General features: G+C 38.9%; 1 protein-coding gene across 1 annotated transcript in view; it reads left to right on the forward strand.

Moving 5' to 3' along the window:
* LOC308430331 (thymosin beta-10-like) overlaps positions 1-23,213 on the forward strand; it is a 126,158-nt gene that overhangs the window by 89,700 nt on the left and 13,245 nt on the right. Inside the window, exon 2 of the mRNA XM_080929466.1 lies at positions 14,137-14,216. The gene's annotated coding sequence lies outside the window, so the exon portion shown is untranslated. The remainder of the gene's footprint in view (positions 1-14,136; positions 14,217-23,213) is intronic.

The following is a 23,213-nucleotide window of genomic DNA, read 5'->3' on the forward strand; positions in this document are numbered from 1 at the left end:
GTGTTGGCCTTGCTTTATAATAATCCATTCTTATAGTAACAAATTTCTTTCATTGAGAAAGGCATTAATTGTAATTACAAACCTTCACCTCTTTTAAGGCCATGTTGAACCAAATTTCAGCATAAATTTTAAAGAAAACAAGCCACATTCAAACTATGATACATGTAAAATATATTCCTGGAAACATGGTTTTAAATGAGAAACATTTCTATGAACTGTAGTAGAAGCAGCCAGTGTGGTTCCAGCCTGGAAATGTCTGCTCCTTACAGAGTGAATCTCACACTCTCTCAGGGCAGGTTATCAGAATCACAGGCTCAAGAGGAAAATGAAAACCAAGAAATTTTCAGCAGAATTGATAGAAAAGAAATGCTTTATGAAGCCTCACCACCAGTGGTGACAATTTTGAAGCTTGGAAGGGGAGTCAGGGTTGATTTGTTATCCTCCAGGAGAGGAAATGTGTAGTTGGGTTAACAATCAAGATTCAATAAATGGAAGAGTCAAAGTTATACTTTTGCCGAGAATCATTTCCAAAAGTTCAAAGTCAGTACTAGTCTTTGTGTCACTGTCTCTGAGTGATATTCAGTGTAGCCATTCAATGTTTTATCATCTGTCACCCAAACATGTACTAAAATCGTTGACAACACTAGAGATGGGGGGGGGTCTTTTTTTATTTCTCAGACTATATCCTTGGCTGAAGTAACTGATCTGGAGGCCTAGAAACTGTCTTATCTTGTTTGTTTGCTGTTGTTTTAAAATATATATATTTATAGTATATTTCTCTCTCTCTCTCTCTCTCTCTCTCTCTCTCTCTCTCTCTCTCTCTCTCTGTGTGTGTGTGTGTGTGTGTGTGTGTGTGTGTGTTTGTGTTTGTGTTTCCAGAAGACATTGGAGGTCAAAAGATGGTAACAGATTTTCTCAAACTAAAGTTACAATAGATGGTGAGCTTCCATGTGGGTGCTGGGAACTGCACTCAGATCCTCTTCAAGGTCAGTGAATGCTCTTAACCACAGACTGAGCCTTCCAGTCCTGGTCCTGTTCCTTAAATGTAGTGGATAAGGGGTGCTTCCAAGAAAGTCAGGTTGAGGTGGACCTGGATGTAGCCTTCACAAGGGTCATAGCCTAGTCCAGCATTAGAAATATCTACTTAGTAGGCCCAAAGCAGGATCCAGCTCAAGGGGAGGTCCCAAGGCCTGACACTATTACTGAGGCTATGGAGTGCTCACAAAAAGGGGCCTATGATGACTGCATCTGAAAGACCCAACAAGAAGGTAAAAATGTCAGATGCAGATATTTGTAACCAATGGACAAAAGCTGCTGACCCCTGCCGTTGAATTAGGGCAAAAGGGAAAAAAGCTGAGGAGGAGAGCAACCCTGTAGGAGGACCAGCAGTATCAACAAACCTAGATCTCAGAGATCTCTCAGACACTGGACCACAAACCAGGCAGCCCAGACCAGCTGATATGAGGCCCCCAACACATATACAGCAGAGGACTGCTGGTCTAGGTTCAGTCAGAAAAGATGTACCTAACCCTCATGAACCTGGAGGCCCCAGGGAGTTTAGAGGTCTGGCAGGGTGGGTGGGGTGGAGACATCCTCATGGAGACAGGAAAGCAGGGAGAAGTTATGGGATATAGAGCAGTCCGACAGTGAACTGGGAGGGGGATAAAATATGGTGTGTAAAAAACTATTAAAAGGGGCAAAAAAGAATTTTTTGCATCAATATTCATGAGGAAAATTGGTCTGTTAAAAAAGAAATAAGAAAAAAGAAATATCTACTTAGAACCAAGCACAGCAGTAGATGAAGAAGTCAGAGAAGTTGTAAAGTCTTTTAGAATTTTGTATGCAGTGATAATGGACTTCAGTTATTAATGAATTTAAATTCATGTCCGGTCATTTTCCTGGCAGCCTGTCAATGGTACAGTATTTTATATTCATGTGTGCATACTTTATTTCTATCATTTTATTGTTGGACTATATGATAGGCTTTATTATTGTCTCAGCCATTGCCCTGATGGCTTAAATGTAGGATTGTTCCAGAGTCACTCTATTTCTGCTACCGTTTGCTTCATATGAATAATATGTCCTTTTTATAACTCTTCTGGTTTCTCCAAATTAAAATGACCTGTAGGTCTGAGAAGAAAACCAAATAATTCAAGTTTAAAATCCAACCCCCTTTCTTTGTCTCTTGGGTATACACTGCTTATGAATATTCTGCTCAGCATCTCCGAGTGTACATTAGGTGAACATTAGGACCAATATTCACCCCATGTAAGGTTGCTCCAGTTCTCCCCAAGCCTCAGGGACAACATCATAGAAAGTAACGAAGTTTTGTAAGATTCCTAAAGCATAATTATTAGGAACAATCTGTACACCCACCCCTTGCTGTTAGAACAATATGGATATGTGAACAGCTATGGTGCTAACTTCTCTGCAAAACTGAAAGGCAGCCATATGTGGAGACTTGTCATAAGAAAACTGGTGAGTTTAGCTCGGAATAACAGGAAACTGATGTATGGTGAAAATGTCAGTATTGCAAACAGAGAAGAAGAAAAAGGTTAGAGTGTGATTTAGAATCTTGAGCATCGTAATATGGAAGCCTCCAGGGTAGGATGAACGTAGTTTTGCAAAGAGAATCATTAAAAATACCTACAGACCTATGCACAGGACAGGAAGATGAAGCATCAGTGAAGCTGTCCTGGAATGTTCAACAAAACAAAGATAGTAATGTTCCAAAGAAAATTTCCTGGAGCATGCAAAGATGTTAAATGCTATGGGGTCATCAGAGGGGATGGATTGAAAACTATTTTTTAAATGGCATCTCACTGACATTCTCATTCAGACCTACAAGTGTCAGGGGTTACTTGATGGCAGAGGAAATAGAATCTAGAAGAGTTCTCTAGCATGCCCATGTCTGATATATATATATATATATATATATATATATATATATATATATATATATATATATATATATATATATATATATGACTATATATAGTCTTAGTTAGGGTTTTATTGCTGTGAACAGGCACCATGACCAAGGCAAGTCTTATAAATGACAACATTTAATTGGGGATGGCTTACAGGTTCAGAGGTTCAGTCCATTATCAGGATGAAAACATGGCAACAACCAGGCAGCCATGGTGCAGGAGGCATCTTTATCCAAAGGAAGCCAGGAACAGACTGAACATCCTCAGGCAGCTAGGTGGCGTGTTTCCAAGCCCAGCCCCAGAGTGACACACTTCCTCCAACAAGGCCACATCTTGTAATGGTGCCACTCCCTGGGCCAAGCATATGTAAACCATCACATACACACACACTTGTGCTTAGAACCCTTGTGCTTAGTGTTATCAAGAGGCACCAGTTTCGCTTATGCAACATTTCAGGATAGTATTTGTCTTAATCAGGCATTTGTTACTGTAACAAAATATTTGAGACATTCAACTTAAAGGTGGAATTTTTGTTGTTGTTCATGGTTACAAAAATGTCAGTTTGTGGTTGGTTACTTGGATCCATTGTCTCTGAGCTATAGCAAGGAAGAACATCAAAAGAAAAACAAGCTGTGAAACCAAGCTGCTCTTCTCATGGTGGCCAGGAAACAGAATAAATGGCTGCTGCTGAAATGTTTCCTAAAGCCTCTTACACAATAGGCTTCATTTTTTGTCCTTTCACCACTGAGTCTGTGGGATGATGAGTACATCAATGGATTAATCCTCAGGTTATGTGGGAACTGTAGTGATTCAGTCATGGCCCTGTGGTCATACCTCTTCGCATTGCTGCATTGGAGACCTAGTCTTCAACACATTTTAGGAGTATTTTAAGAGCCATCAGCCAGTGTGTCAGAAGGTTTTTGAGTAATATAATTTTAGCCTTAAATATATTGTTATTATCATCAAGGCAATTTTCTCCTAAGGCCCACAAGGAAAATATGTTCTTAAGCACCAAAGCTGCCCATTTTACTATGTGCTTAACTGTCCTCAGTTTTTTCACAAATATTTCCAGATCATGGCTTCTGCCATATTGTAACAATAGTTATCAATCTTTTTGCCTTCTCAGAAGTGTCTTCTTTGAATGATAAGCTACACAGGCATGCTACTGCTACCTCTCACTTTCTCTGTGTTTTAAGGAAAGACCTATTTATCAGAATGTTCTTAGAAAACATTGCACATAAGCCCAGGGACAATAAAATATGTGATAAATATTATTCTATCCATGTGTTCATTGGGCTTTGAAGCTGAGTGAAAGGCACTGTTTAAGATAAATGTATAGATTATAAAAATTAAGAAATGAAAATATATGGTAGTGAGAGGATCATGTAGAAACAAGGACACCAAATATAAAACTTGAGAGTAAGGGTAACTGCTACTGCCATTTAGAAAAGTTGCAATCCTTTGGAGCTGGAGAGACTGCCCAGTAATTCAGAGTGTTTGCTAATCTTGCAGAACACCTTGGTTTGGCTCCTAGCACCCAAGATCTATAGGCTTACAACTACCTGTAACTCCAGTTCTAGAAAACCTGACATCCTCTTCTAGAATATGTTTCACATTCAAACATGAAAACACATACACACACATGCACACACACAAATGACAATAAATATAACTTAAAAATCTAAAATCATTTACAACAGATATAAAACATCAACGTTGTTATGGCATCTACAAATTCAAAATAACTTGGCCAACTAGGTCTTAACTGGTACCATTCATCTCCACCTCTTTTACAAAACTCTTTCCTGAATCTCAATGTAAGCATCTTTTCTTCATTGACAACATCCAACTGATGCATTGTGTGTGAGGCCACAGCAATGTTTCCCAGCTTCTCTTTGCATGTTCAACCACATCTTTTCTGGCATCACTTGGCTCAGAATCAAGATTACTATTCTTACTGAGCACAAATCACCTAGACTGTATAATTCAACCACCAGTTAGTCATCTGAGTAAAGTAACACATTTTCAGAAGAAAGTCTTCTACCCATATTTCTATTCTTATAGATCTGATTGTCTGAGAAAAGATTCCAGGAATCTGTGCTTTAGAAATTCTTTAAGCTGCTCTCATGGGCAGTGTCTGTATTTTGCACTGAGCACTGGAATTCTGTTCAGTTAATATTTTCCACAGTGTCTGTGCAAGTCAGGTACGCTGTCCCACAAAACATTTTGCTGCTATGTATAGCATCTAGGTTTAGAGTCTAATCTCCTTATTCTGCATACTGCCTTTGACACAGCCCATACAGTCTGTCCCTTTCTCCCTCCTCCCTTCTGTCCTCCATTTTTTTCATTTCTTCTCCACACTCCCTTCCTTCCTTTCCTCCCTTTCCTTGGCTTCAGCTCTTGCTCTGGTTTTATTTTCTTACTAACTCACAGACTATTCCTTTAACTTCCTGCCAATTGTTTGTTTTTCTACTTTTTCAGATATCTCACTCTGAAGATCTAAGGCATGCATGTCCTTTGGCTGTCTTCCTTTTTTCCTTATACATTATTCTCTACCTCATTTTACTTGGCGTCCCAGATTTAAATACTGTGTATACTGGCAAGTTTAAATCTTTTTTTTTTTAAATAAACAGGTGATACAATGTTGGGAGGCCTAGGGACACTGCAGAAAGTATAGACACCATGGAGAAACACACTTGTGTTTCATAGTTTCAGAACTCTCTTTGTGTCATTAATTCTCCTGAAAAACAAGTTACTCTTCTAGGCAGCTACACAGAGACAGGACCGCATGCCAGTATTATCAAGGAAAGCCACCAGTTTGAAGCCAAAAGGATTTGTGATTGCCAACAAATAAGGAGGAAATTAGTTTGGCTGATGTGCATGCATCTACCCATTGAACATTTTAAGAGTCTATTACAAAAGGAAAATTCCAAGCTTCCCATAACATTCAAGTGCAGTTTTGATTTTGAGTCACTTTTATGTTTCCACAACATGGAGGCATTAGTATGTTCCATTTTCATGAGTGAGAAGTCATATTCAAAGAGGAGAGTGATAGTCTATTCATGGGCATAAATAGCCGAGATGTACAATATGCTATTCCCACCTCCACCACCAAATAGCCATAGACCTTTTAGTTATTGTTTTCACACCCATAGGAACATAGCTCACCTCACTACTTTCTGTCAGCCTTGCCATGAGTCTTTTACCAGACCTTTTTAGTTCTCTGGGTAAAGTTAGAGTCTCCACACTGTTCTCAGAAGATTCTTAAAGACATGAACACTTCGCTTATATTGGATTTAGTTTATAAAACCAAAATCAGGCTTAGAGTTAGTATCAACATCAACAAAACTACATGTGAGGACTTTATTCCAAAAAGAAGTTTCAGAACATCCTATAAAAGCAAACAAGAATTACTACAGAAGGTTTTGGTTTTACTCACTGCATTTATTTATATTGTGATAAAATTCCCATTGTTCGTTGATCACATTAGGGGCATGGTTCTGTCAGATTGCTGAGGACAGAAGTCCAGCTTCCCTTGTCTTTCCACAGTCCTGGATCAGACTTACTCTAACACTGAGTTTGCATTGGAATTATAGTAGACAGTTGGCATAGTGCCAACTCTACAAGTTGGTGGTATTGTTACAAAGGAAAGTGTGAAAACATTTACTTAAAGCTTTTATGAAATTTGGAAACTGCAAAGAGAAAGAAAGGTCTATAGTAAAGTGATCACTGAAGGACCCAAATTAAATTCTGTAATAAAGCATTACTCGTGGATATGGAAACCAGAATATGGCTAGCCATAATTCTCTTGGTTATTTCAAGATTTTTTTTTCTAAAGGAAGAAAGTATATGCATTTTAAGACAAAGCCTGTGGAATAATGCAAATTCATGGCAGATGTGGCATACATCACTTTGTGGCTTTTCAGGCATGTTGGCCCTTCTTCTGAACTTTTGCTGAAGGGCTGCAGAGAGTCATTTTACAGCTCCAAGAGGCTAGATTGCTAGCTGCACATAGCATGTGTTCTGAAACAGCTTGATGAAATATGCTTTGACTGCCAATAACCCAGAGTTGGCAGTCTCTCATAGTCCCTAAGCCAAAATTGTTCAAAGCCATTCTACCTAAAAGCCTTTGCCTAACACAGTTTTACTATATCCCTTTGCATGGATTCCTTCTGACTAAAAGCACAACAGAGCCAAATAACCCAGAGCTTAAGGTCTTGCTCTCTCTATCAACATGCATGTTTTACATTGTCTGTGGGTCTTAACAACTTTCTTAAAGGAAGTAATAAAATTATAAATGAAAAAGATCTAAAGAGCAACAAGTGAAAAACATAAAATGGAAATAGAAAACATTTAGTTTATATTTGATAGTCTATGAATGATAATTCATACTAGGAACCTTTATCAATGCTTTATTTTATCGAAATAAAAGCCTAGGCTGCAGTTAACTGTCGCCTGTAATTAATGGCTTAATGTTAGGCTTAAGCTTATCACAGAGAGCCTCACAGCCTTTAGGGCGCATCGAAATTTGTGTTTTGAGAGAATCACGTCACTCTGGTTAAATTAGTGAGTATGAGTATTATCAGCATTCACATCTTTATTTGAATGTTGGTAATCATATTATTTTAGTTTCAGTTGTAAAGTGGAAATCATATTACACCAGCTTGTTGGTAGTTTTGTTAAATATCTGACACATCGTGATCTACTTTTATTTCGTTGCTGTAATAAACTGCTCTGACCAAAAAAACCTCTTAGGGGAAGAAAGCATTTATTTCATCTTAAATGTTCAGATTACAACCCATCATTGATTGTAGTCATGGCAGAAACTCAAAACCAATAAGGTAGAAACCAACAAAGAACATTATTTTTAGCTACCTCTCTGACTAGCTCTTCCTCTGGATCAACCTTGTCTAGATTTTTAAAATATATCTAAGGACCACCTGCCTAGGGATAGTGTTTCCCATAGTAGGCTAAGCCCTTCTGCAATAATTAATAATATAACCCCCTAAAATGCATCCTTAGGCCAATGCGATCTAGGCAATCTTCAGTAAAGATTTTGACTCAAATGACTCCAGGCTGTGTCAAGGTTGACAAGGTTGACTAGGATACAGTATGTTTCACAATCACATAACCTTGTGTTTAGAATTAAGAATGAGTGTTATATCTGGATAACTCTTATTAGCAACTACAATCAAATATTCTTGGGATCTTAGAGGTTATTTTTTAATAGCCAGCAACCTGCATATTGTAGTAGTTTAAAATTGTAAAGAATTCTTTTCACCTGATGCCTGGGTCAGAGGAACTTTCCTCATTTCTCTGTCCACCATAGTCACTCATGAATCCACACTGAAGGCAAATCCTGCTTCACACATGCTTCCACTGTTATTACAGAAGGACTCTTTGGAGGATCTGGCATCAGCAAGTGGCTGCTGAGGTCTGGAAATTCGCCACTGCCTAAAGTCAGACAAAGGCACAGCCAAAGTGCTAAGGAAGTGATTTGAAGTAGAGGGGGATGGAATATTGATGAACACTTCCAAGTTAATATATTTTCAGTTCCTTGTGTTAGACTCTTCCTATTGGTGATTACATTAGCAAAGCAAGAAACATTTAGAGAAAGAAAAAAGAAGAATATTTCCTTTCTCAAACTGAAAATTGTTATGTAAGTAAGGGAGAGAGAAAACCACCAGTATGGAGCATTTTTCATTTCTTTGTAGTCCTACCACTTAAAGAAATGATTATACTGGAGCTCTGGGCTTTAGTTAATTACCAAAAATGCTGAAAGACTGTATTAATAATATTCTTTGATATGGATCTAATATAAAGAAAATAAAATGATTATTCAAAACTTTAACCAAGAAATAATTGTCTTCCTAGTCAACAGATAATATAAATTAGCTATTAATTTTAATTTTTATATAAAAACATGTTTTCATGAAGGTTAAGCTATCACACTTAGTCCCATCCTTCTTTATGAACTCAATTGTCTAAGGAAATATCCCTTTAATGAACCCTGTTGATCTTCTGGCTAGGTCATTAGTTCCTGAAATCTGATCTACAGCATATCACTAAAATGGCAGCAATATGGAAAATTAAAAACAAAACAAAACAACAAGACAAAAACTCAAGTATGCAATGATATATGCAAGTTAAATATACTTTGTTGACCTAATGCCCATTATTAACCCACAAAATACCAAAATACCTTCAACAAATCCTCCCCAGAATTGTTCTTACTCTGTGGGAACAAATGAGTAGAGAAGCTTGCAGACTTTTCTCTTTCCTGTTAAAAAATCCAAACATTCTCACTGTGCTTTTCCCTCTGACACAGTCTTAAGAATCATTTTGCAAAATTGACAGTTAAAAAAAAAAAAAAAAAAAAACTGAAACAACCTCAGCTCAAGACCAGTTCTTTTCCCTTTAATTAAGTGGTGAATATTACAGTTAAGAGCTCAGACTGGGTGTTTCATGCTGCCCACACTCCTCTTCAACACCGAGGTTATTAAGCATGGGCACAATCCCCTGCTGACAGACAGAATACACTTCCTCCTTTCTCTTGTTCAGCAATCACAACTTGGCAGGCTATACATGAAGGCACTTTAGAAACTGATTTTTGAAAAACGCCTTTCTTACATATTTTAAAAGCACATATGAACAGAGCCATGGTTTGCCAAGTAATTAGTACTCTTCATGAAATAGAGTCTTCATTCGATGTACATCTGGTAGAAACAACCGGGGTGGTGCTTGGAAGCCACTATATTAGCATTTTGGGTGCCTTCCAGTTCTTTGTACCTCAACCATAGAAATCTGTCAGGCCACTAGATATGGATTCTAAAGTACCTTGATTTCTTGACATTAGATACATTAAAAAATAATGGCATTAGTACCATTTGATATAGATTATTTGGTAATTTTCAGTGGTGAATGCAATGCATTTAGTTTGTATCTCCCATTTTCCTTTTTTGACACTTTCTGAACAGTACCCAAGCTTCATATCTTCCCCTTTTATATTTTTATAATCCACTGAGTATAATTAATGTATGCAGATGGATGCAAGACCATCCACTAGTGATGGGAAACCCACTGTTGGCCATTTTTAACTTTTATACACACCGTTGTTTCTTCTGAGATAGCTTTTTAGTTAACTTTACCTGCTCGTCAGAAGTGATCTGCACTATTTCACAGCAGTGCCATGGCCGTTGCTCTGCATGTGACAAACATGAGTACCTGCTTCTCCTTGGGAGGATCCATGTTCCTTGAGGATGCTTCTGGTTCTGTCTCTACCCCATTCAACTCATGCTACATACAGCGCCAAATGTACTATACTGAAAACACTTCCACCTTAGAATAAACGAATGCATCATAGATTCTGGTCCTATATATGACAGGAGGGGGCAGCTGCCTTTTTCGAAATGTACAGATTAAAGAAATGATAGAGCCTCACAGAATCTGCTTAAAGTTGTGTTCTTCTAATTCCTTCTATCTATGGGACATAAAACCTGCTCATGGACTTTTCAAACTTATCTCAGAGTCCATTACTAATGTGGCAGAGGTAGATTTTGCCTGGCCTTAAAGGAAGTACCAGCCATCAGCTAAGGGGTGACCTAACAAGTCAGTCTTCATCCTCATTCAGGGCTCATCTCACACAAGTCTCTCCAAACAGCCATTTTCTCAAGTTCTGACCCTATGTTATCAAGCAGCTCTTCTCCCCGGATCCTTGTACTGTTTATCCCACTGGAGCTACACCTTGACAACTCCACCCTTAATTCCTGTCTTCACGTCCATCATCTACCAGGAAGCACTGCAGATAAATGTCTTTCCCAGGGCCGTCTGCCTGGATGAGAGAACTCATCCTGCTCATGGACCTTCCTTACTCAGCCTTCTGCCAGGTGGCTACTAATACAGGATATGCTTGTCTCCCCCACCCCATACCGATGGCAGCAACAATACTTCTGTCCGTTGAAAACTTTCTGTTTTAAGACGTTCCTTGCTTAAATAAAAGCGCTCATGTTACTTACAGCTGATGTTCTTCCAAATGCCTAACTCCAGCCCTTGTCATTTTGTATTTTCTCCATTGGCTGTGTGCTTCTGCAGGGCCAAGCCTACAAAATCTAAGAGTCAAACCACAGTTTGAGCTTTGGGGCCAGAAAGAAAAGAAAGATTTGATTGCTGTCTGTTAACATGTTAAAAGAAACAAAAACCAGACAATTATTGCATGAGATGTTTTCTGAGAGTTGAGAGTCTGGGAACAGCTTACTGTTCTGGTCTGGTTTACTCTTTCTGGGAATCACAATGTAGTTGCCAGCTGTGAAACATCTTGAAGCATCCAATTCCCAGATGACTCCTTTATATAACTATTGTAGTGTGTTGTCTGTACCACCGAGAAGCCCACAGACCTTACAACACGTGATCTGGCTTCCATCTGAGTGATCAGTTTAAAAGAGGGAACAAGATAATTTAAAAAGTCCAGGTCCTGATGTCCTCTAAGTACAGATATCCCATCCAACCCTTCTGCTGTATTCCACCTGTCAGAAAAGCAACCATGATGTTAGACCCTGCAAAATACGGTCTCAATCTACCATTATCCAGATACCTCTTCTGAGCTTTGTGAAAAATAAGTAAGGGAGCTGAAGAGATGACTCACTGGTTAAGAGCATTGACTGCTCTTCCAGAGGTCCTGAGTTTAATTCCCAGCAACCGCATGGTGGCTCACAACCTTGAGTAATGGGATTTGATGCCCTCTTCTGTTGTTCTGAGGACAGGGACAGTGCGCTCACATATTTAAAAAATAAATAAACCTTGAAAAACATGGGCGAGTCACTGTACCATACTTCTTCTCTGACCTTGTTTGTGCAGCCCAAACCCCCACACTCTATAGGAGTGGGCAGTGGATGGGGGAGGTCAGGTTGTACTTGATGGGCCTACAAGTCCAACTTCCTCTTTTCCTGATGAGAACCTGCCCAGCAAGTACCAGGGATTCCTGGAATGCTTCTCCATCCAAAGGAGGGGTTCATAGAACTTTAAACTCAAGCCAATGATTTTCATTTACCCTAAAACCTACTTCCCACTCTCCAATGTCCATATATACCCCCAGTTTGCCTTAAATAAGTGTATGCATACAAGCATATTCCTCCAGAATAAATGGAGATGTGCAAGAATAAAGGGATAGACATAAGCTAAAACTGTCTCATAGAGCTGTTTCAATGAAGACTCTCAGATCAGGCCCTTTCCCCTCACCCTCTTGCCCCTTACAATCCTTCTCTGCCAGAGCAGGATCCCGTAGAACCCCTCCCATTCCATACTCGGCTCCAGCCTTCCAGCCTGATGTGTAGTGGAGTCCCAACACTCTGGAAGGGAGGAAGCTAAGGATGCAGAACCACAGCTGAAACTCCCCAAATGCATACAACACCATGACATAGCATGGGGCCACTGCACAATGGTTTAAATGTCATGCAGGAATTGTTAGGCACCACTATATGATTTACTGGACACAGATTCTGTACAAACAACACAAGCAATGAACAAGGCACAAACCACAAATTATTTCTTAGGTTGCATCTGAATATGTTACAGTTGCCTACTGTGGCAAAATTCCACAAAAATAAGACACAGAAGTGAACTAGGTCCAATATCATTTGGATAGTTGCCCATAGATCAGTGTCTACTGATCTTTTTCCTTTTCTGTTACTCTTCTTCTTTTGGTTCTTGGATCCACAATAATCTCAGTGAAGAAGGGTTACCAAGGGCATAGGAATCTCTAATTCCTCATTATCTTACCAAACATTAATCCAGGCATGCTGAGGGGAAAAAAGAAGTCATCAAGTGATAGGCAATGTTTGACTATTTGTTGAGGCCACAACAAAACCTAGTGTTGTTATTTTCTTCTGCTAAGACAGATGACACCTCTGGAACTTGTACATATTTCCCAGAGGCTACTCAATTTTCTGCAATTTTATCTGGAATTTTATTTATCCCAGAAATGACTCTCAGTAAAATGATTATACTAATAATTTAATTAGTAACAGTAGCAAAGACAGTCTTTTTAATATGATTTTGAGCTTCACTTGAAGTATATTTAATCTAATAAAAAACTATCATTGTTTAATATCTATCTCCCTCTTTTCCCTCTCTTGTTTGTTCTCCCCCGTCCATTTCTTTCTTTCCTCTACCTTATTAAAACTTAAAACTTAAAATCTTGCTTTTCTTGACAAATGACTAAGAAGTACAGGCACATAGGCAAGACATCAAGTAAACATGATCTGACAGTTTTATATTACTCTTCCCCACCTGTTATATATAACCCATGAACTTGGCCTTTTCTCTCCCAGCTCAAATCCCTGACACAACCTGAGGTAAAGCATAGAAGATGTGGTGCAATGTAGAAGAACATAGAGAAGCTATAGGAGAACAAATCTAAGACCTGAGTAAATGTGTGTTAATTTGCTTCTTCACAAACAGAAATCCAAACCCCAGGATTCCCATCATTCAATTGGGTCTGGGTGTGTATTGGATGTTGTTCTTCCTCTGTGTCCCTAGTGACCTCTCCTCCCACTTTGTATGCTGGTGTTTGTCAATGTTTTGTCCTAAACGCTGAGCTCTTCTTTTCCTACTTCTAAGTCTCTTCACTCTTTTCTTGTTGCTTCAAGTTTCTTCTGTATCCTACCCATACTCAGCATTTTTCCCGAGACTGAATTACCTCAAAATTTCTGTGTCTTCAGTAAAACTGTCAGCAGAGATGTGCTTGTCCCTAAATTATTCATCTCTATAAGTGACACCACAGCTGTACACATAAATATAGCAAATTATCCTCAGATCCTTTTTCTCGGTGGTACATAAAACATATTACAAAGTTCTGCTATTTATGACTTCAAAATGGAGGGTTCACTTTTTATTTTTTCCATCTTATTGTTTATTGTACTATCCAAGCACTGACATGTTCCTTCTTTGCTTTTAATGATTTCCTTTTGTGTCCATAGACCAATTCTTCATAAGCAATTAGTATTCTCTCTTTCAACTGGTGCTATCCTATGACTTTACATGGTATATGGAAGAAAGTTATTGGAAAGTCAATAAATTGTAGACTACCACAGGGACATTTAAAAAAAAAACAAACAGAAAAGAGATGTTGGTGGAGGCAAAATACAGTTGATATTGTGGAGTGAATGGCTGTAAAATGATGAAGTTGGGGTTTCTATTATTATTTTTCTAGGTCAGCCATACTAAGGAGCTAAGGAGGAAGCTTCTGGAAACTAAGCGTCCTTCATTCAGGAAGGGGTTAATTTCTCACAAGTAAGTATCTTTCTGGTTCTTGTCTGAGAACTTTCTGTAAAATGTAAGAAAAGCACGGACAAGTGTGTGTGTGTGTGTGTGTGTGTGTGTGTGTGTGTGTGTGTATGTGTGTGTGTATGTGTGTGTGTGTAGGAATGGTGGTGGTGTTAGCATCTTTCCTTTCCTCAGTTTGCTAAAACTGCAATAAATCTAGCCTCCCCTGTCATGGTTTTGTCTCTCAGTTTAGCCTTTAGGATCCAGGGAACAACAGGCATGAAAAATAATATTCCCAGAGCAGAGTTCATCTAATTCAAACTGTGCTTGGTTATTAAGACAATGATAACAGGCATAGAATAGGAGGGAGACTAGGAAACTGAGAACTTAGGGGGAAATGGCTATAAGCAATATCACAAGGAGAAGCCCCAGAGACAATGCTACAGTTAGATCTTAAACACAGACAACATCTGGATATATTCCATTTCTCTTAACACCTTCAGAAGTTCAATGAATCAGTACTATGGCAAGTAGTTATTTGTTGAGTTTCTTCTCTAGGAATTATGTTAACTTTTGCATGTAGTATCTTGAAGTAGTTAGCTGTTCACCCATTTGGTAACATAGTTAAATTTTGGAAACTAGCAGCTTCCCCTTGCTGAATAATTTTGCTAAGGAAAAACAACCTTCTTTTGCTTAGACATTTTGATTGACTTTCCCAATTTTGACCAGCTAGAGGAATAGTCATTTCCTTAAGCCATGTTGTTGCTTTGAGGGAGACTGAACAGAAGAGCTCAGAGAGCCTGCACTACAGAAAGTGTCAGGGTATCATCAGCAATCTCTCCAATAATGTAAAAGAGGGTTAAAGTGAAACCAGAAGCAAAGACAGAGCTCTGTGTTGTGCTCCCAGGGGTTTAGGTAGGAAAGAGGTGGCCATCTGTAGACCTGGGCAATTCTGCATGAATGCCGAACTTCTCTCTGAGCCTCTCCTCCCTCCCATGGCATGTGGTGCATTCCACACTCGGGAGAGCACATGCAGATTTTCTACAAGCACTGAGTCAAATACTGTATCTCAGGTAGAGCTCTGTGGATTCCCATTGTGATCCATGGCCTCAGAGATACACACTCAGCCTTTTCTAATACCTCAAAAATCCCGCCAGAGCAGATATTAGCCATCCATCACTCTCCTGAACATTAAAAAAATGACAGAGAACAAATATTTGGGGGTTATTTCTGGTTTGGACCTTTTTTCATTTTATCATATGGTAGACAGTTATTTGTTCCTAAAGGAAAAGTCACAAAGCCTTGCCCAGGACTCAGTGAGGTCAAAAGGCAGTGATTTCTATGGCCCGTGTCCTCACTTCACTTCAAGTGCAGGAGAGAATGTCTGAGGCAGGAACAAAACCTCCCCTTTTCACTTGAGGTTGAGAAATATCCAAGGAGAAAATCTGAATTGTTGAGTTTAGTCTGTACTTTTGGCATTTTCTATTTTCACTGTGGACAATTTATTCCACCTCCTAGTACCCTAAGGCCCTCACTCCAGTTCACTAAGATAATAATAGCCTCCTTAGGAGTAATCTTGAGCCTTAATGAGTCAATATGCTTTATACTGGATGACCTTCAAGGTCAGATGCATCAGAACATATATAGTGTATCATTTATATTGATTGTGCTTAGGGGATAAATATAGATTCATTGTTCTACTAAATACTAGGTCTAAAATTTGTCTCATTTTATAAACTTAACAAGGTTCTTATAAGCCTCAGGGAACCTACTCAAATCCTCCTCTCACAGGTCAAATGGACTCCGGATAAGTACTGACAATCAACAGCCTGTTTCTCTCCCCACCTGTCTATTCCTGAGGGTGGGATTCCTGACTGTACCCCACAACTACCATGGCCTAAATGTACCCCCAAGGAAAAAAAATTCTATAAACTACTTAACCTCATCTTCTGCCTCTAACACACACACACACACACACACACACACACACACACACACAGACACACATACACACACACACACACACACCACACACACACACACACACACACACACCACACAGACACACACACACAGACACACACACACACCACACAGACACACACACACACACACACACACACACACACACACACACACACACACAAAAAAAAAACACTGCCAAGTCCAGATTTCTCCTAGAACTTCATCAAGGCTACTCACCATTGCTGCAACTAGGCTTTCACATCTCTAGCCCCAGATGGCCCCACAAACTGGACAGCAAGCAAAAGAGCCTGCTGTTCCACGACTTAGCCCACATTTCAGCCTTTTGCACCCCTTCCTCCTAACAACAATGTGCCAGTGTCAGCAGGAAGTAGTCATAGATGATTGTCCCATATTAATTTATTATCAACAAATGGCTGGGCTATTGGGATTCAGACCTGGGCAAAGGGCTGTGGTGCATATTTTACATACCAAAGCTGACCTCAGATTCTTCTGGCATCCCCCAGTCTTGACCTATTACTGGCATGGCTGGCAGACCCTGCCCTCTACCCTGAACTTTTCAACCCAGGGGCTGGATTTCCCTCCCCCAGAAGTTCTTCCATTTATAATCCAGACATTTTGGTCTCTTGACCCTTCTTTCTTGTGCCTTCCTCTCTGCATTTTCTGTCTCCCTATGTGATTATCCTCTTTCTATCTCTTCACCTTCTGTCTCTGCCCACAGCAACTTCCCCAACCCCAGCAAGAGTGGCTTCCCAATAAACCAACCTTTGTATATGCTAATTTGACTTCATTTGTCTCATTTCATCCTAAAAGAATACATATTACCTCAAATTGGTCACATGAAATTTTTATTTTTAAGTGACTTTGCACGAGTCAATATTTTTTCTTCTTCTTTAATATAAGCAGCAAGGAAATAATCTTTTGGTAGCCAAGAGGTGATTTAAGGCTAGCATATATTAGCTCTCAGAAGTTGTGTAAGAGAAAAAGAAAAGCAGTGCAGGTTCTTATCTGTGGCTCAACCAACCAGAGCTGAAGGTACTGGAAGGGGTCCATCTTCACCTCTTCACTGAATATACCCCACACAAGGTTATTGGGCCTTCCCAGAGTCTGGTGAGAAAGAGGAAGGAGGGCATAGGGCAAGTTCCCAGCCACCTTGCTGTCCAGCACTGCACAGATGTAGGTGCTGGTTCCATGGAGAACATCCTTTGACTGATAATCATTTGTTTCAGGAGTGAACTAAAGGAGTTGGTGATGCATATGAAAATCAGGAAAGTTTAAGATATAGGTTTTTTTTTTTTTTAAATTTCCAGATTTTTGGAGCCAAGGCTTTAAAAAATGTTTTTTTCTAAGTCTTTTGTTTGTTTGAACAATTTTTCAGAACAAAGAAAGGGTAGCCCAAAGAAGTCCTTGTGGAGGTACTGCTGCTTTTAATAAAATTGCCTGGCTTTGTCACTAAAGCTGGGAAGCACGACTTTCATTCTATTAGACTATTTTTTAAAAGTCCCAGTGCAGTAATGGTCTTGGTTTTATAAATTTATGTATGTAAAAAATTAAACGTGTTTCTGTGTTGAAATGACTAAGCACACTGGGAGTTCTTACTAAAGCTACTAAAATCAAAATTACCTGGTTTTCCTTTCCTTTCAGGAATGCTGAAGTGCCCTTGGGTCTGTTTTTTGCTTTCTTTGCTTTGTTTTTTCCTGTGGGAGAATTTGTTCAAGGGAACGCATCACCTGGAAGAGGATTATCCACTAAGGAAAGCTTAGAAGCCATTTGTGGAGCCCATGTGTTCTGATAGCACACAGATTTCTCCTTTGCATAAAGGGGAAATGCAGGGATAAAATACATCTGGGGCTTTGGGGGACTCATTCCTTTACATTGAGTTAATTTGAATGTAGAAGCTCAACCACAACAGTAGTGCAAACATTGCTTCTGGGGAGCAGCTGACTGCATGCATTGTTGGAGCACATATACACAAATATCACATATTAGTAAAGCTCAATCTTGTATATGGTATACATGGGTATTCCTTTATAAATACGATGGTCTCAGAGGCAGAATCTGGTCTTCTAAGCCACAGTTTCTTGACCAAATTAAAATTTACTATGACCTCTTGTAGATAACAGGAAGAAACCTTGTCTCTCAGTTTTTTCTTTTACTTTTTTCACTGTTACTACTTTTTTGATGAATGGAATAACTGATATTTGTAGAATCCCTCAAAATTCTTAATTTTTTAGTGTTCTTTTATCATAACACTTTCATTTTAGAACAAGTTTGACATATTAATATTTTCATACTATATTTATTTTTTAATTACAGTTTTTGAGATTGCAACACAATTACATCATTTCTCTCTTCTCTTTCCTCCCTCCAAGCCCTCCCATATATCCTTTTGCTCTCTTTCTAATTTGTGTCTTTCCTCCTTTATATTAGTTGTTACGTACATTCCTATACACAAATACAACTTCAGCCTGTATAGCTGATACATTATTTTTCCACTGGTGAAATGAGGGATTCCAAGCCAGATTAAAGCATATAAGGGCAGCCACTCTAATTGGTCCCAAGGAATAAGGCTAGAGAAGTAGTCATGGGGAAGAAGACAGGGGGAAGGAGGAGGAAAAAGAAAGATTATGTACACACAGGGAGAAAGAAAATTTAAGAGGGGAAGAGAAGAAAGAAGGAAGGGGCAACAAAATGTCTGTCTTATATAGGAAATATCCTTTGGGAGTCTGAGGCAGGGTAAACTGAGTCCCTGGACAGGAAAATCCAAGACAGAGTGCTGGGTAGGTACGTAAGTAAGAACTGACAGATGCTTGGAGAACCTGGAGATTAGGTCTGACTTGGTATGTAAGTTTGTACCTCAGCTGTTGGTCCTCTGTCTGAATCCCAACAATGTTACTTCTGTGAATGTTTTCAGGGCTGGATGTTTTGTATTTGATACCCAATTGGTATAATTTTCCTCGAGGAAGTCTATTAATCCTGTTCTTGTTATTTTCTAGTTGCCTGCAGTTCTTTTTGTAGTATTGAGGTTTCCTAGACATTTTCCCTATGCATGTTAGTATGTTTATAGTTATTGTTCATTATATAATACACATGGTTCTGAAGGATCCTAAACAGAGGACATGGAGCTGAAAGATGATCCAGGTGGGAGAATTTTAGGAGAAACAGATGTCCTACTTGGCCTTCTCCAAGCAGGGCTGTGGTATTCTTCTATCTTTGATTTATCCGAACCACATGTGGATATCAGTTGTGTTCAATATCAGAGAGGAAGAATGATGGATGAATCGAGTGGGAAGTCACAACAGGAAACAAGGTGTGAGTAGGTCACAAGTTCAATGCTAGAATAATTTGGTCCTTTCAAGGAGGAAACAAAAGAAAAATTATTTTGGTAATAATGGCTTTCAGTTTATTGAAGAACACTTATAAGTGTAAAGAGATAGGTTATGTGGGTGGTAGCCCAGGTAACCAAGTAGGCAGTGGCTTAGAGATCTTGATGCATTCATGGTGAGAGACTGCTAAAAAAAAATTGAAACTTGTCTGTGCCCTTTGGCTTTCCCCACCTGTAACAGTAATGTGACTGTGAGCTGACCAGGGAGGCAGTTAAGGAAAAAAAAAAAAAACACACACACACACACACAGGCTGGTGGGGGATGAACCCAGCCTGATTTATATGTCAGGAAAGAGAAAAACAAATGAAGAGAAAAAATATAAAGAAAAGTAAAATGGGACAAATGTGTTTATATTTAAACATGTACCACTGTAGTGCATATAGAACCTGTAAGACAGTGAGCAGGTGCTTTGGAGCTGCTGAAGACCACCTCCTCAGCTCCTTCTAGCCACTGCCAGACCTAATATGGGACGTCCACATGTTTTTAAGCCACCAGTTGATGACTACTATGACTATTATAACTGTCTGATGGATATAAAAAATGTCATCTACTGAATGTACCCCATGGAAAATAATGCCCAGCTATTAGAAATCTTCAGTCAAGTATGGTAGATAAACATAGGACATAAAGTTCACTAGCATATTTGTAAGAGCTTGAATGAGTTACCAAGTTATAGGCTATTATATTAGCAGTCCCAGGGGGAAAGACTTAAGGATTAATATGATTAAACATATTACTCATACATTTTCATCAACAAATATATAGAAACTGCTGCATTAGCAATAAGCCAGTCAGCCTTTCAGTCCTTGCCAGTCTCATGGAGAGTCTAATTTAGCTGCATTAGCACTAATCACTTAGCAATTACCAAATTATTTTAATTTTTAATGTGTCCATGCTTTAAGACTCTTTGACATAGAAGGAGCCTCCCCAAATCAATTTTGTTAATCTCAACAGAGGATGGTATTGGGAAATAACCTAGTCTTTCATCTGCCAGCCATTCTTGGGTTCTATGGTCTCATGTTCAAGATTCACTGTTGTTTTGGGAGAGCTCACAATGACAGCACTTGCCAATATAAAGTACTGGAAAGACTATTGACTTCCTCATAGAGAATTTAAAAACAAATAAGGCGAGAAGGCCCAGGAAGACCTTAAAAAGCAAAGCATCTGGAACAGCTGGCAGCACTTCTTACCACTTCTCATTAAGAAAATAGTGACCTAAATATTTCTTCCCATGAGATTTCCACCAGGGATTTCTATAAACGTCACTGTATTTGTCATAATAAGAACGTGAATGCTATATTTCTTATAAAACTTATTTCTTACATGAAATACAAATAAGCCTGGTGAACCACTGGTTGAGAAGCATCAGTAAAGAATTTGCTCCCAAGGGCCTAATAAAAGTGCAAGAGTGAGTTTGCGATCTCTGTAGTCTGTTCACCAATCTAGTGATGGCCAAATTATTTCACTATATACTCTAAACTCTCCAAGACTCAGCAATGAAATAAATGATACCAAGTCTCCAAATTAAACAAGAAATAAAATTTTCAAATTATCATAAAAGTCTGTGTTTTGGGGATGCCGAGATAGATGGCTTTGCAGTTAAGAGTACTTGCTGCTCTTGCAAAGGACTTGGGTTCAGTTTCCAGAAACCACATGCCAGCTTCCAACCATCAGTAACTCGCCTTCCAGAAAATCCAGCTCCTGTATGGCCTCTATTGGCTCTAGTCACACACATAGTGTACAAGTATACATACTCCAGCAAAACACTGAAACACATAAAAGTAAAATCAAATATTCAAAACAGAATCTCCCATCTTTTCAAGAGTCACAAGCAGGATATTGTAGAGATAACTAGACAAGTTAATATCATTTTAGAATTGATCAAATTTGTCATCGGGAGATAAGCTTTTATATATCATGGTTCTAGTTTTGAAGCATGAAAGCACCACAAAATTAAAATAAACAGCAGCTTCTGAGTATTTCAGAGAGTGGAGCTCAAGCCTGACTTGACTCTAAGGGGCTCAACAGCCTGAGGTACTGTAGTGTGCACATACTGCTGTGCAGCAGGCCTCTGGACAGTGTCCATTCCAAATTCCGTTCATTCTTTCAGTGAGTCAGTCACCAACTCCTAACTTCTCATTTGATGTGTGACTCACTACCATGTACACCATCACCTGTAGACGTCCGCATCCCCTGTGTTTGGAGATTCATGAGAATTGAGTAAGAAGGATGTTAAAGAGTTAGACAGTAATACTGTGTAGAGTTTTAGTTCTGCAGAGGTGTATCTTGGGAAATAGGTCAAATGCTTTACAAACAGTAAAAAAATTTTTTTGTGGACGTGGTACTCTTCTTCATATTCATAAACATGTTCCAAACATGTCCACTCCTCAAACTCCAGATTATGAATCTTAAAGGAATAAAGGCTTGAAGATTTCTGTTTCAAGTAAGCAACAAGCTACACATGGGACAAATTTCCAGTTGGAACAAAATAATAAAAACAATTAAAATATTTTTGATGAGTACATAATTTGATAAACCAGAGATCACCAAATCATACCCTAAAAGATAATGGAAATAGAGAAGCAAGTAAAGCAGCTTTAAGGACATTTGCTTAGCACAGCAAGCATGGATTTAGAGGATTAGGAGACAATTGCATCTTATGCTAAAAATATACCAGCATTAGTCCTTTACCAGCTCCCTCAGGATATCAGCACCACATACACACATGGAGATGTAGACAGACCCAGACACATAGACACACACATAAACACCTGTGCATAAACATACACACAAACCCAGACATACATAGATACACAGACATATGCACACACAAACAGATATAGAAACAGACACGGACAGACAGACATATACAAACATATACACACAGATATAGACATATACACACAGACACATAGACACAGACAAACATAGACACACAGACACACAGATAGATATGGACACAGATACACAGAGAGACCCAGTCACACAGACAAGAATACATAGACACAGACACATAAACAAACACAGACCCACAAACATAGATAGACAGATAGACAGACACACACACACAAAACACACATAGACACAGTCAAACACACACAGAAACAATGACACACAACATAGATATATACAGACACACACCTAGATACACACACACACACAGACAAGCAAGCACACAAAGAAGCACGCATACAGACATACAGACATACTCACATGCACACACACAGATATATATATAGACACATAGACAAACATACAGATACATACATAGACACACAGACACATACAGACAAATAAGAAGACAAACAAGAACACACATACACACAGACATACAAATAGACATATACAGACACACACACACACACACACACACACACACACACACACACACACACACTTCATAGAATTGTAGGAGAGGATATTATGGCACTGAGTAAATGACCAGAATGAGGCTGAAAAACAATCTTCAAGAAGCTGTGGTCACCACAGCTCAATCCTAGTACAGGGTATCTTAATTTGCAAGAACAGAGAGTAATACATAACAATAAAAAAGCTGATTGTCACAGCTTTACTAAGCCAGCACAATTTTTACTACATTTTTAAGTATTTGTCCTTATACTCACAGATGAGTACAGCCCTCACCCCTCTTCCCTCC

Source organism: Micromys minutus, assembly GCF_963924665.1.
Source record: "Micromys minutus genome assembly, chromosome: 15".
Taxonomy (NCBI): Eukaryota; Metazoa; Chordata; class Mammalia; order Rodentia; family Muridae; genus Micromys; species Micromys minutus.